Below are 12,665 nucleotides of genomic sequence, written 5' to 3' on the forward strand. Positions count from 1 at the left end.
TCACACCACATACAGTTACATAGTGGGGTCACTGAGATATGAAGGCATGGTGCAAAAAGTCACCAGTGCTTTACTGATTCCATCACTGCTGAGTCCAAACCTTCCATTTTTGAGCAGCCACATGGAAGCTCTACATCACAAATTACAATGCCAAGCATCAGATAATGTGGTGTAAAGCTGTCCCCAGTGGACTGTAGAGCAGAAGAAATTTGATCTGTGGAGTCAAAGTTCACACTTTCCTATCTGGTATTTGGTGGACGAGTCTACACTAGGATAACGTCAATAGAACATTAACTAACTGATTAAATTGTGGCAACTGTAAAGTCCCACAAGTCCCACAAGTATAGTCCCACAAGTATTTGTATAGTTTGTAAAGGGAGGCTTGCAGTGCTAGTTTGAGAGCTGGGTGGGTCGAACTAGCCACACACACCTCCCACCTATGGGAGTGGTTACAACTACATAATGTGACCAGTGTTTGGGTCACATGGTTCAGAGTGCATGGCCTGTGTGTTGGAATGTCCTGTAGCGGACTGGTTTCCTGGAAGCACCTGGTGAGGCTATAAACTGAATGGTCAGTGTGTTGGAATGTCCTCGAGTGGACTGGAATCCTGAAAGCACGTGGTGAGACCATGGACTAAAGGCCTGTGTTGGAAGTGCCTGGGACTGGACTTCCTGAATAGCGCACGGAGAGGCTGTATCTGCAGAGCATGGGACGGCTACTGTGTTGGGGAAGCTACAGTTCCTACTGTGGGCCTGGACTATCTGAGGTGTCCGCAAAAAGAAAAAGAATGTTCCAGCTTCTGATAAAATATAAAACTTTAATCCATCATGATTAAAATCAAAATTACTCCTGGGACATCACCATGGCACTAGTGAGGAAAGTGACACGTTTCGACCGACACAGAGGTCTTTGTCACAGCTGATATACTTAGTAACACATCTAGTATATAAAAAAAAACAATACCAATGAAATGGTGGAAAGTTGTCACATGACCAGAAGGTCCTGGTCGATAAATGAACATATACGAGTAAAACATACAATCAAAAATACATACTAATGTATAAATATGTAGCATCACATGATTAGTAACCTAACATGTAAATCTAATACATATATAATTATGCAAAAGATGAACAAAACTGCATCAAAATAATCACAATTAATAATGGAACATCAATTCGTTCCTTTTGTTAAGACCATCCGGAAATCTACTGCCAAGATTGAATATACAAAACGCCTCCCATGTGAGCAGGATCCTGTGAGTGTCACCTCCACGTGGGAATTTTTTTATCTTTTCAATACCAGTGACTCTCAGAGAATCCGTGCTGCGGGAATGATGTTCAATAAAATGTTTGGCTGCAGAAGAAACATTACGGCTATTGTTTGTGGTGCAAAAAATATCATAAAGATGTTCCAATATGCGTTTTTTTAATTTTCTGATAGTACAACCAATATACGCATTTTGTACACCACAAAACGGGTATTGCAATTGATGAAATCCTGGATCTTGTATAAATTGCTGTTGTGATGATCACTAAAAGACTGTGGTAATTAAATGCTTACAGGTAGTGCAATTTGTAACATTGCATTTATAGCTACCTGTGCACTTGAGCCAAGTGTCTCTGCATTGATGGGAAAAAAGTGCTGGGAGATAATATGTTGCCCAATGTGGGCGCTCTTCTATGTTGCAACCATCATGTAAGATTTTGGCGAGGGTGGGATCTTCATGTAAAATTGGAATCGCTTTATTAATAATAGTTTTGATCGCATTAAATTGTGGACTATACTGTAAACATACATAAGGTCTACTTTCAATATTTTTTTAGTTACATTTTTCTGATTTTTTGGGTGATTACTATGAACCCTTTGAGTGCATGCTCGTGAGGAAATAAGACTATCTTGGTCTTTTTTTTCTACAATATTTAATGCTCTATTGAGCATCCAGTTGGAATATCCCAGCCTATGAAATTTTTTACATGATTTCATTAAATCATCTTTTAATGCATTGTCATTATTGCAATTCCGTTTTAGCCTGGTAAATTCACCCACAGGAATTGATCTGACCGTGTGTTTTGGGTGGATGCTGTTTGCATGGAGAATGGTATTGCCTGCTGTTGGTTTAACATATGTCTGTGTGGATATCAATTGGTTGAAAATGCCCGTCAATTCCAAATCAAGAAAAGTAATTTTAGATTCTGCACGGACATGTGTGAATCGCAAATTATAACCATTGTAATTGATATAATCCAAAAAATCCTGTATGGCAGATACATCACCTTTCCATATAATTAATGTATTGTCGATGTATCTGCCATACCAAAAAAGAAAGGAAGAAAATCTGTTGGATGTTGAAAACAAAAATTGAGACTCCCAAAAAGCCATAAATTTGCCAATGATGGTGAAAATTTGGTCCCCATCGCTACACCTGTGCACTGTAAATAATATTCAGAATCAAATGAAAAAAAATTATGAGTTAACAAGAAAAAAGTGACCTGTAAAATAAAATTTATAAGATCCTGTGAATAAGAACTGTAATTATTCAGATGAAATTGTAGTGCTAACATCGTTGTGTGGAATGGATGTATACAAAGAAAATATATCACAGCTCAACTAGGTATAATCCGACTGCCACTTTTTATGTGCTAAAATGTTCAAAACATCCTTTGTATCTTTAACCTTTTAGTGACAGAGCCAATTTGGTACTTAGTGACAGGGCCAATTTTTACAATTCTGACCACTGTCACTTTATGAGGTTTTAACTCTGGAACGCTTCAACGGATACCGCTGATTCTGAGATTGTTTTTTCGTGACATATTGTACTTCATGTTGATGGTAACATTTCTTAGATATTACTTGCGATTATTTATGAAAAAAACGGAAATATGGTGAAAATTTTTAAAATTTTGCAATTTTCAAACTTTGTATTTTTATGCCCTTAAATCAGAGAGATATGTCACAAAAAATAGTTAATAAATAACATTTCCCACATGTCTCCTTTACATCAGCACAATTTTGGAAACAAAATTTTTTTTTGTTAGGGAGTTATAAGGGTTAAAAGTTGACCAGCAATTTCTCATTTTTCCAACACCATTTTTTTTAGGGACCACATCACATTTGAAGTCATTTTGAGGGGTCTATTTGATAGAAAATAACCAAGTATGACACCATTCTAAAAACTGCACCCCTCAAGGTGCTCAAAACCACATTCAAGAAGTTTATTAACCCTTTACGTGCTTCACAGGAACTGAAACAATGTGGAAGGAAAAAATGAACATTTAACTTTTTTTTGCAAACATTTTAATTCAGAACCATTTTTTTTATTTTCACAAGTGTAAAAACAGAAATGTAACCATAAATTTTGTTATGCAATTTCTCCTGAATACGCCAATACCCCATATGTGAGGTTAAACCACTTTTTGGGCGCACCGCAGAACTTGAAAAGTGAAGGAGCGCCGTTTGACTTTTTCAATGCAGAATTGGCTGGAATTGAGATCGGACGCCATGTCACGTTTAGAGAGCCCCTGATGTATCTAAACAGTGGAAACCCCCCACAAGTGACACCATTTTGGAAATTAGACCCCTTAAGGAACTTATCTAGATGTGTGGTGAGCACTTTGATCCCCCAAGAGCTTCACAGATGTTTATAATGCAGAGTTGTGAAAATAAAAAAAAAAATTTTTTCCACAAAAAAGATATTGTAGCCCCCAAGTTTTTATTTTCACAAGGGTAACAGGAGAAATCAGACTGCAAAAGTTGTTGTCCAATTTGTCCTGAGTATGCTGGTACCCCATATGTGGGGGTAAACCACTGTTTGGGCGCACGGCAGAGCTCAGAAGGAAGGAGCGCCGTTTTGGAATGCAGACTTTGATAGAATGGTCTGCGGGCGTTATGTTGCGATTGCAGAGCCCCTGATGTACCTAAACAGTAGTAACCCCCCACAAGTGACCCCGTTTTGGAAACTAGACCCCCCAAGAAACTTATCTAGATGTGTGGTGAGAACTTTGAATGCCCAGGTGCTTCGCAGAAGTTTATAATGCAGAGTCATGAAAATTAAAAAAAAAAAATTTCCACAAAAAAGATTTTGTAGCCCCCAAGTTTTTATTTTCACAAGGGTAACAGGAGAAATTGGACCCCAAAAGTTGTTGTCCAATTTATCCCGAGTACGCTGATGCCCGATATGTGGGGGTAACACACTGTTTGGGCGCACGGCAGAGCTCAGAAGGGAGGGAGCACCATTTGACTTTTTGAGCGCAAAATTGGCTGTCGTGTTTGGAGACCCCCTGATGTACCTAAACAGTGGAAACCCCCCAATTCTAGCTCCAACCCTAACCCCAACACACCCCTAACCCTAATCCCAACCTGATCCATAATCCTAATCACTAACCCTAACGATAATCACAACCCTTACCCCAAAACAGCCCTAATGTCAACCCTAACCATAACCCTAATCAAAACCCTAAATCCAACACACCCCTAATCCTAATCTCAACCCTAACCTCAAACTTAACCCTAATCCCAATACACCCCTAATCACAACCCTAACCTTAACCCTAATCCCAAACCTAACCCTAATCCCAAGCATAACCCTAATGCCAACCCTAACCCTAATACCAACCCCAATCCAAACCCTAACCCTTATCCCAACTCTAACCCTAACTTTAGCCGCAACCCTAGCCCTAACTTAGCCCCAACCCTAACCCTAGCCCTAACTCTAACCCTAAATTTAGCCCCAACCCTAACCCTAGCCCTAACTTTAGCTCCAACCCTAACCCTAGCCCTAACTTTAGCCCCAACCCTAACCCTAGCCCTAACTTTAGCCCCAACCCTAACCCTAGCCCTAAGGCTACTTTCACACTTGAGTTTGGCATCCGTCGCAATCCGTCGTTTTGGAAAAAAAAACGGATCCTGCAAATGTGCCCGCAGGATACGTTTTTTGCCTATAGACTTTTATTGCCGATGGATCGCGACGGATGGCCACACGTCGCGTCCGTCGTTCAATGTAACGTTTTTTTGTACGTCGCGTCCGCCATTTCTGACCGCGCATGCGTGGCCGTAACTCCGCCCCCTCCTCCCCAGGACATAGATTGGGCAGCGGATGCGTTGAAAAACTACATCCGCTGCCCACGTTGTGTACAATTTTCACAACGTGCGTCTGTTAGGGCTAGCGGAACGCACCAAATAATAAGACTGATAGTGTATGGTGCGTTCGTAGCCCGGGGTCCACCATACAGAGATGGAACCTGCTGCTGAGTAATGACGGACTATATGGCGGTACTCATAAGTATACTCACGTGGGTTAAACTTCACCCAACGTGAAGGAAGCGATCCTGTTGCGTCACAGGATCGCGGTACCGCACATAGAAGGCGAGCAAGCAGTCAGCGAACTTAACCCGAACTAGGATTGAAGTCCGATTAGACCACTTGCTGACACAACACCGCAACAGGGTGTGTTAGGCAACTCTTATAATTAGAGCAGCGAAGTGCGAACTGTGCCGTGCTGGCAGGCACCACTAAGCACCCAGACGTGGGTCAGGAAGCGCACTACTGGCGCGTGGCGCCGCACTGGCGGTCACAGCAATAGACACTGATACGTGTGTGACACGTTGAGTGATTTGTCGGGCGCTAGATAGCAGCCATACTCCATACGCGAACAGTCATACAATAGGGTAGGGGTATTTAATGAACGACTTGCACTCACAACAAACACACGTATTCAATTGTACACTAGCGCATGGCCGTGCGGTCATGCGCAGTTTATATAATTGCAGGACAGGAATTGGCCACAGAAACTTTGCCCTTCCAGGGCCTGCCAAGAGGACCAATGGAATGCGCTGCAGAGCCAGAGCACATGACCCTCAATCTCCAACGGGAGATCTTGCTCTGGGCATGCTCAGTGTGCGCAAACAAGGACTTAGTCCCAGGGAAGTCCGCTCGCCGCTGACCAGCACTGACTTTAATGGCAGGAGCTGAAGAAGCAGCAGTAACTCTCTGTACAGAGTGAGAGCGAGCAAGACACTGGGAGCGAAGTCCCTGCTGAGCAGACTCCACTGCGGCTGGAGGAGAATGGGAGACCGCAGCGGAGACGGATCGAGATTCCCCCTGTGCAGCAGAGGAAACTCGACTCCTAAGAGCGTCGGTATGTCGGGCCGACGCATTGCGACGGCCCCGTACCGACGTAAGTGTGAAAGAACCCTAACCCTAAATTTAGCCCCAACCCTAACCCTAAATTTAGCCCCAACCCTAACCATAAATTTAGCCCCAACCCTAACCCTAGCCCTAACCCTAACCCTAATCCTAACCCTAACCCTAGCCCCAACCCTAACCCTAACCCTAATTTTAGCCCCAACTGCTCTTCCCCTGCCGGCCGGCAGATGGCAACAGATGGAGGGCGCACTGCGCATGCGCCCACCATTTTCTGTACCCATGAAGACGCTGGCGGCCAGGAGGAACAGCAGGAGGACCCAGGAACACCGGTAAGTATAATAGGGTCCCCGAATCCCCCTATTTCTCTGTCCTCTGATGTGCGATCACATCAGAGGACAGAGAATTACACTTTGCTTTTTTTTTCTTTTTTTTTTTTGCGGTCGCCGGTAAACAGTTAATTACCGGCGATCGCAAAACAGGGGTCGGTAAAACCAACCCCGATCATGTTCTTTGGGCTCTCGGCTACCCCCGGCAGCCGAGACCCCAAAGATCCTCCCGGTGCCGGCCGGCGGGCGCACTGCGCATGCGCCCGCCATTTTTTTTGCCGGAAAAAGATGGCGGCACCCATCGGGAGCCACGAGGAGCACCGGGGGAGACAGGTAAGTATCAGGGGGCTATTGGGGACCCAATTTCTCTGTCCTCTGATGTGCGATCACATCAGAGGACAGAGAAATTAAAAAGAAATCGCGTTTTTTTTTTTTGCGATCGCCGGTAAACGGTTAATTACCGGCGATTGCAAAAGCGGGGTCGGTAAAAAAAACCCCGAATCATGTTCTCTGGGGTCTTGGCTACCCCCAGCAGCCAAGACCCCAGAGAAAATCCGACTCTGGGGGGCGCTATTTACTTTTTCCACAGCGCCGTTAATTAACGGCGCTGTGGTTTAAGTACCCTTAGCGGCCGCCGTTAAAAGGTGTATCGGCGGTCGTTAAGGGGTTAATATGACCTGGTGTCCTCAAAACTAATGGCTGTAGCAGAGAATCGAGCCATTGGACCATATGTTCATTAATGGAGCCTATACTGGAGACTATAGGTCTCATTTGGGGAAATTGAGCTTTTTTGTGTATTTTGGGTAGTCCATGCAAAATAGGCATGACAGGGTGGGGAACTTCCAAAAATTCCGCCTGTTTTTTAGAGACGACTCCCAAAGACATACCCTCCTCTATGACCTTAACAATTTTGTGTTTGAACATGACAGTATGATCAGAAGACAACTTTTTATAGACATTTTCGTCAGATATTAATTTAATAATTTCATTCTTATAGTCCAGGGAGTTGATGATGACAATTACACCCCCTTTATCACTTGTTTTTATAGTTATGTCCTTAATATCTTTAACCCCTTCCCGACCTTTGACGCCACGTAGGCGTCATGAAAGTCGGTGCCATTCCGACCCATGACGCCTATGCGGCGTCATGGAAAGATCGCGTCCCTGCAGATCGGGTGAAAGGGTTAACTCCCATTTCACCCGATCTGCAGGGACAGGGGGAGTGGTAGTTTAGCCCAGGGGGGGTGGCTTCACCCCCTCGTGGCTACGATCGCTCTGATTGGCTGTTGAAAGTGAAACTGCCAATCAGAGCGATTTGTAATATTTCACCCATTATAACGGGTGAAATATTACAATCCAGCCATGGCCGATGCTGAAATATCATCGGCCATGGCTGGAAATACTAGTGTGCCCCCACCCCACCCCTCCGATCGCCCCCCCACCCCCCCGATCTGGCCGGTACACTGCTCCGGCTCCCCTCCGTCCAGTGCTCCGCTCCCCCCCGTGCTCGTGTCCGCTCCCCCCGTGCTCCAATCACCCCCCCGTGCTCCAATCACCCCCCCTGCACTCCGATCCACCCCCCCGTGCTCCGTTCCACCCCCCCGTGCTCCGTTCCAGCCCCCCCGTGCTCCGTTCCACGCCCCCGCGCTCCGTTCCACCCCTCCCGCGCTCCGATTCCCCCCCCCGTGCTCCGATCCCCCCCCCCGTGGTCCCCCCCCACCCTATCATACTTACCGATCCAGCCGTGGTCCCGTCCGTCTTCTCCCGGGCGCCGCCATCTTCCAAAATGGCGGGCGCATGCGCAGTGCGCCCGCCGAATCTGCCGGCCGGCAGATTCGTTCCAAAGTGCATTTTGATCACTGAGATATAATCTATCTCAGTGATCAAAATAAAAAAAATAATAAATGACCCCCCCCCTTTGTCACCCCCATAGGTAGGGACAATAAAAAAATAAAGAAATTTTTTTTTTTCCACTAATGTTAGAATAGGGTTAGGGGTAGGGTTAGGGTTAGGGGTAGGGTTAGGGTTAGGGTTAGGGGTAGGGTTAGGGGTAGGGGTAGGGTTAGGGTTAGGGGTAGGGTTAGGGGTAGGGTTAGGGGTAGGGTTAGGGGTAGGGTTAGGGCTAGGGTTAGGAATGTGCACACGTATTCTGGTCCTCTGCGGATTTTTCCGCTGCGGATTTGATAAATCCGCAGTGCTAAACCGCTGCGGATTTATGGCGGATTTACCGCGTTTTTTTCTGCGCATTTCACTGCGGTTTTACAATTGCGATTTTCTATTGGAGCAGATGTAAAACCGCTGCGGAATCCGCACAAAGAAGTGACATGCTGCGGAATGTAAACCGCTGCGTTTCCGTGCAGTTTTTCCGCAGCATGTGTACAGCGATTTTTGTTTCCCATAGGTTTACATTGAACTGTACACTCATGGGAAACTGCTGCGGATCCGCAGCGTGTGCACATACCTTTAGAATTAGGCTATGTGCACACGGTGCGGATTTGGCTGCGGATCCGCAGCAGTGTTCCATCAGGTTTACAGTACCATGTAAACATATGAAAAACCAAATCCGCTGTGCCCATGGTGCGGAAAATACCGCGCGGGAACGCTGCGTTGTATTTTCCGCAGCATGTCAATTCTTTGTGCGGATTCCGCAGCGTTTTACACCTGTTCCTCAATAGGAATCCGCAGGTGAAATCCGCACAAAAAACACTGGAAATCCGCGGAAAATCCGCAGGTAAAACACAGTGCCTTTTACCCGCAGATTTTTCAAAAATGGTGCGGAAATATCTCACACGAATCCGCAACGTGGGCACATAGCCTTAGGGTTGTGGTTAGGGTTAGGGGTGTGTTGGGGTTAGTGTTGTGGTTAGGGGTGTGTTGGGGTTAGTGTTGTGGTTAGGGGTGTGTTGGGGTTAGGGTTGTGATTAGGATTATGGCTACAGTTGGGATTAGGGTTAGGGGTGTGTTGGGGTTAGTGTTGGAGGTAGAATTGAGGGGTTACCACTGTTTAGGCACATCAGGGGTCTCCAAACGCAACATGGCGCCACCATTGATTCCAGCCAATCTCGTATTCAAAAAGTCAAATGGTGCTCCCTCACTTCCGAGCCCTGACGTGTGCCCAAACAGTGGTTTACCCCCACATATGGGGTACCAGCATACTCAGGACAAACTGCGCAACAATTACTGGGGTCCAATTTCTCCTGTTACCCTTGTGAATCTAAAAAAATGCTTGCTAAAACATAATTTTTGAGGAAAGAAAAATGATTTTTTATTTTCACGGCTCTGCGTTGTAAACGTCTGTGAAGCACTTGGGGGTTCAAAGTGCTCACCACATATCTAGATAAGTTCCTTGGGGGGTCTAGTTTCTAAAATGGGGTCACTTGTGGGGGGTCTCTACTGTTTAGGCACACCAGGGGCTCTGCAAACGCAACGTGACACCCGCAGACCATTCCATCAAAGTCTGCATTTCAAAAGTCACTACTTCCCTTCTGAGCCCCGACGTGTGCCCAAACAGTGGTTTACCCCCACATATGGGGTATCAGCGTACTCAGGAGAAACTGGACAACAACTTTTGGGGTCCAATTTCTCCTGTAACCCTTGGGAAAATAAAAAATTCTGGGCTAAATAATTATTTTTGAGGAAAGAAAACGTATTTATTATTTTCACGGCTCTGCATTATAAACTTCTATGAAGCACTTGGGGGTTCAAAGTGCTCACCACACATCTAGATAAGTTCCTTTCAGGGTCTAGTTTCCAAAATGGGGTCACTTGTGGGGGGTTTCTACTGTTTAGGCACATCAGGGGCTCTGCAAACGCAACGTGACGCCCGCAGAGCATTCCATCAAAGTCTGCATTTCAAAACGTCACTACTTCAATTCCAAGCCCCGGCATGTGCCCAAACAGTAGTTTACCCCCACATATGGGGTATCACCGTACTCAGGAGAAACTGGACAACAACTTTTGGGGTCAAATTTCTCCTGTTACCCTTGGGAAAATTAAAAAATTCTGGGCTAAATAATTATTTTTGAGGAAAGAAAACGTATTTATTATTTTCACGGCTCTGCATTATAAACTTCTATGAAGCACTTGGGGGTTCAAAGTGCTCACCACACATCTAGATAAGTTCCTTTGGGGGTCTAGTTTCCAAAATGGGGTCACTTGTGGGGGGTTTCTACTGTTAAGCCACATCAGGGGCTCTGCAAACGCAACGTGACGCCCACAGAGCATTCCATCAAAGTCTGCATTTCAAAACGTCACTACTTCACTTCCGAGCCCCGGCATGTGCCCAAACAGTGATTTACCCCCACATATGGGGTATCAGCGTACTCAGGAGAAACTGGACAACAACTTTTGGGGTCAAATTTCTCCTGTTACCCTTGGGAAAATAAAAAATTGCAGGCTAAAAGATCATTTTTGAGAAAATAATTTTTTTTTTTATTTTCATGGCTCTGCGTTATAAACTTCTGTGAAGCACTTGGGGGTTCAAAGTCCTCACCACACATCTAGATTAGTTCCTTTGGGGGTCTAGTTTCCAAAATGGTGTCATTTCTGGGGGATCTCCAATGTTTAAGCACACAGGGGCTCTCCAAACGTGACATGGTGTCCGCTAATGATTGGAGCTAATTTTCCATTTAAAAAGCCAAATGGCGTGCCATCCCTTCCGAGCCCTGCCGTGCGCCCAAACAGTGGTTTACCCCCACATATGGGGTATCAGCGTACTCAGGACAAACTGGACAACAATATTTGGGGTCCAATTTCTCCCATTATCCTTGGCAAAATAGGAAATTCCAGGCTAAAAAATCATTTTTGAGGAAAGAAAAATTATTTTTTATTTTCATGGCTCTGCGTTATAAACTTCTGTGAAGCACCTGGGGGTTTAAAGTGCTCAATATGCATCTAGATAAGTTCCTTGGGGGGTCTAGTTTCCAAAATGGGGTCACTTGTGGGGGAGCTCCAATGTTTAGGCACACAGGGGGCTCTCCAAACGCGACATGGTGTCCGCTAACAATTGGAGCTAATTTTCCATTCAAAAAGTCAAATGGCGCGCCTTCCCTTCCGAGCCCTGCTGTGTGCCCAAACAGTGGTTTACCCCCACATATGAGGTATCGGCGTACTCGGGAGAAATTGCCCAACAAATTTTATGATCCATTTTATCCTACTGCCCATGTGAAAATGAAAAAATTGAGGCGAAAATAATTTTTTTGTGAAAAAAAAGTACTTTTTCATTTTTACAGATCAATTTGTGAAGCACCTGAGGGTTTAAAGTGCTCACTAGGCATCTAAATAAGTTCCTTGGGGGGTCTAGTTTTCAAAATGGGGTCACTTGTGGGGGAGCGCCAATGTTTAGGCACACAGGAGCTATCCAAACGCGACATGGTGTCCGCTAACGATGGAAATAATTTTTCATTCAAAAAGTCAAATGGCGCTCCTTCCCTTCCGAGCCTTACCATGTGCCCAAACAGTGGTTTACCCCCACATGTGAGGTATTGGTGTACTCAGGAGAAATTGCCCAACACATTTTAGGATCCATTTTATCCTGTTGCCCATGTGAAAATGAAAAAATTGAGGCTAAAAGAATTTTTTTGTGAAAAAAAAGTACTTTTTCATTTTTACGGATCAATTTGTGAAGCACCTGGGGGTTCAAAGTGCTCACTATGCATCTAGATAAGTTCCTTGGGGCGTCTAGTTTCCAAAATGGGGTCATTTGTGGGGGAGCTCCAATTTTTAGGCACACGGGGGCTCTCCAAACGTGACATGGTGTCCGCTAAAGAGTGGAGCCAATTTTTGATTCAAAAAGTCAAATGGCGCTCCTTCCCTTCCAAGCCCTGCTGTGCGCCCAAACAGTGGTTTACCCCCACATATGAGGTATCAGCGTACTCAGGACAAATTGGACAACAACTTTCGTGGTTCAGTTTCTCCTTTTACCATTGGGAAAATAAAAAAATTGTTGCTAAAAGATAATTTTTGTGACTAAAAAGTTAAATGTTCATTTTTTCCTTCCATGTTGCTTCTGCTGCTGTGAAGCACCTGAAGGGTTAATAAACTTCTTGAATGTGGTTTTGAGTACCTTGAGGGGTGCAGTTTTTAGAATGGTGTCACTTTTGGGTATTTTCAGCCATATAGACCCCTCAAACTGACTTCAAATGTGAGGTGGTCCCTAAAAAAAATGGTTTTGTAAATTTCGTTGTAAAAATGAC

The 12,665-nt window shown here is 45.0% G+C and overlaps 1 protein-coding gene across 1 annotated transcript in view; it reads right to left on the reverse strand.

Moving 5' to 3' along the window:
- Positions 1–12,665, reverse strand: part of HMCN1 (hemicentin 1) — a 733,390-nt gene that overhangs the window by 693,679 nt on the left and 27,046 nt on the right. The gene's annotated exons all lie outside the window — the stretch shown is intronic.

Source organism: Ranitomeya imitator, chromosome 8 (genome assembly GCF_032444005.1).
Source record: "Ranitomeya imitator isolate aRanImi1 chromosome 8, aRanImi1.pri, whole genome shotgun sequence".
NCBI classification, from domain to species: Eukaryota; Metazoa; Chordata; class Amphibia; order Anura; family Dendrobatidae; genus Ranitomeya; species Ranitomeya imitator.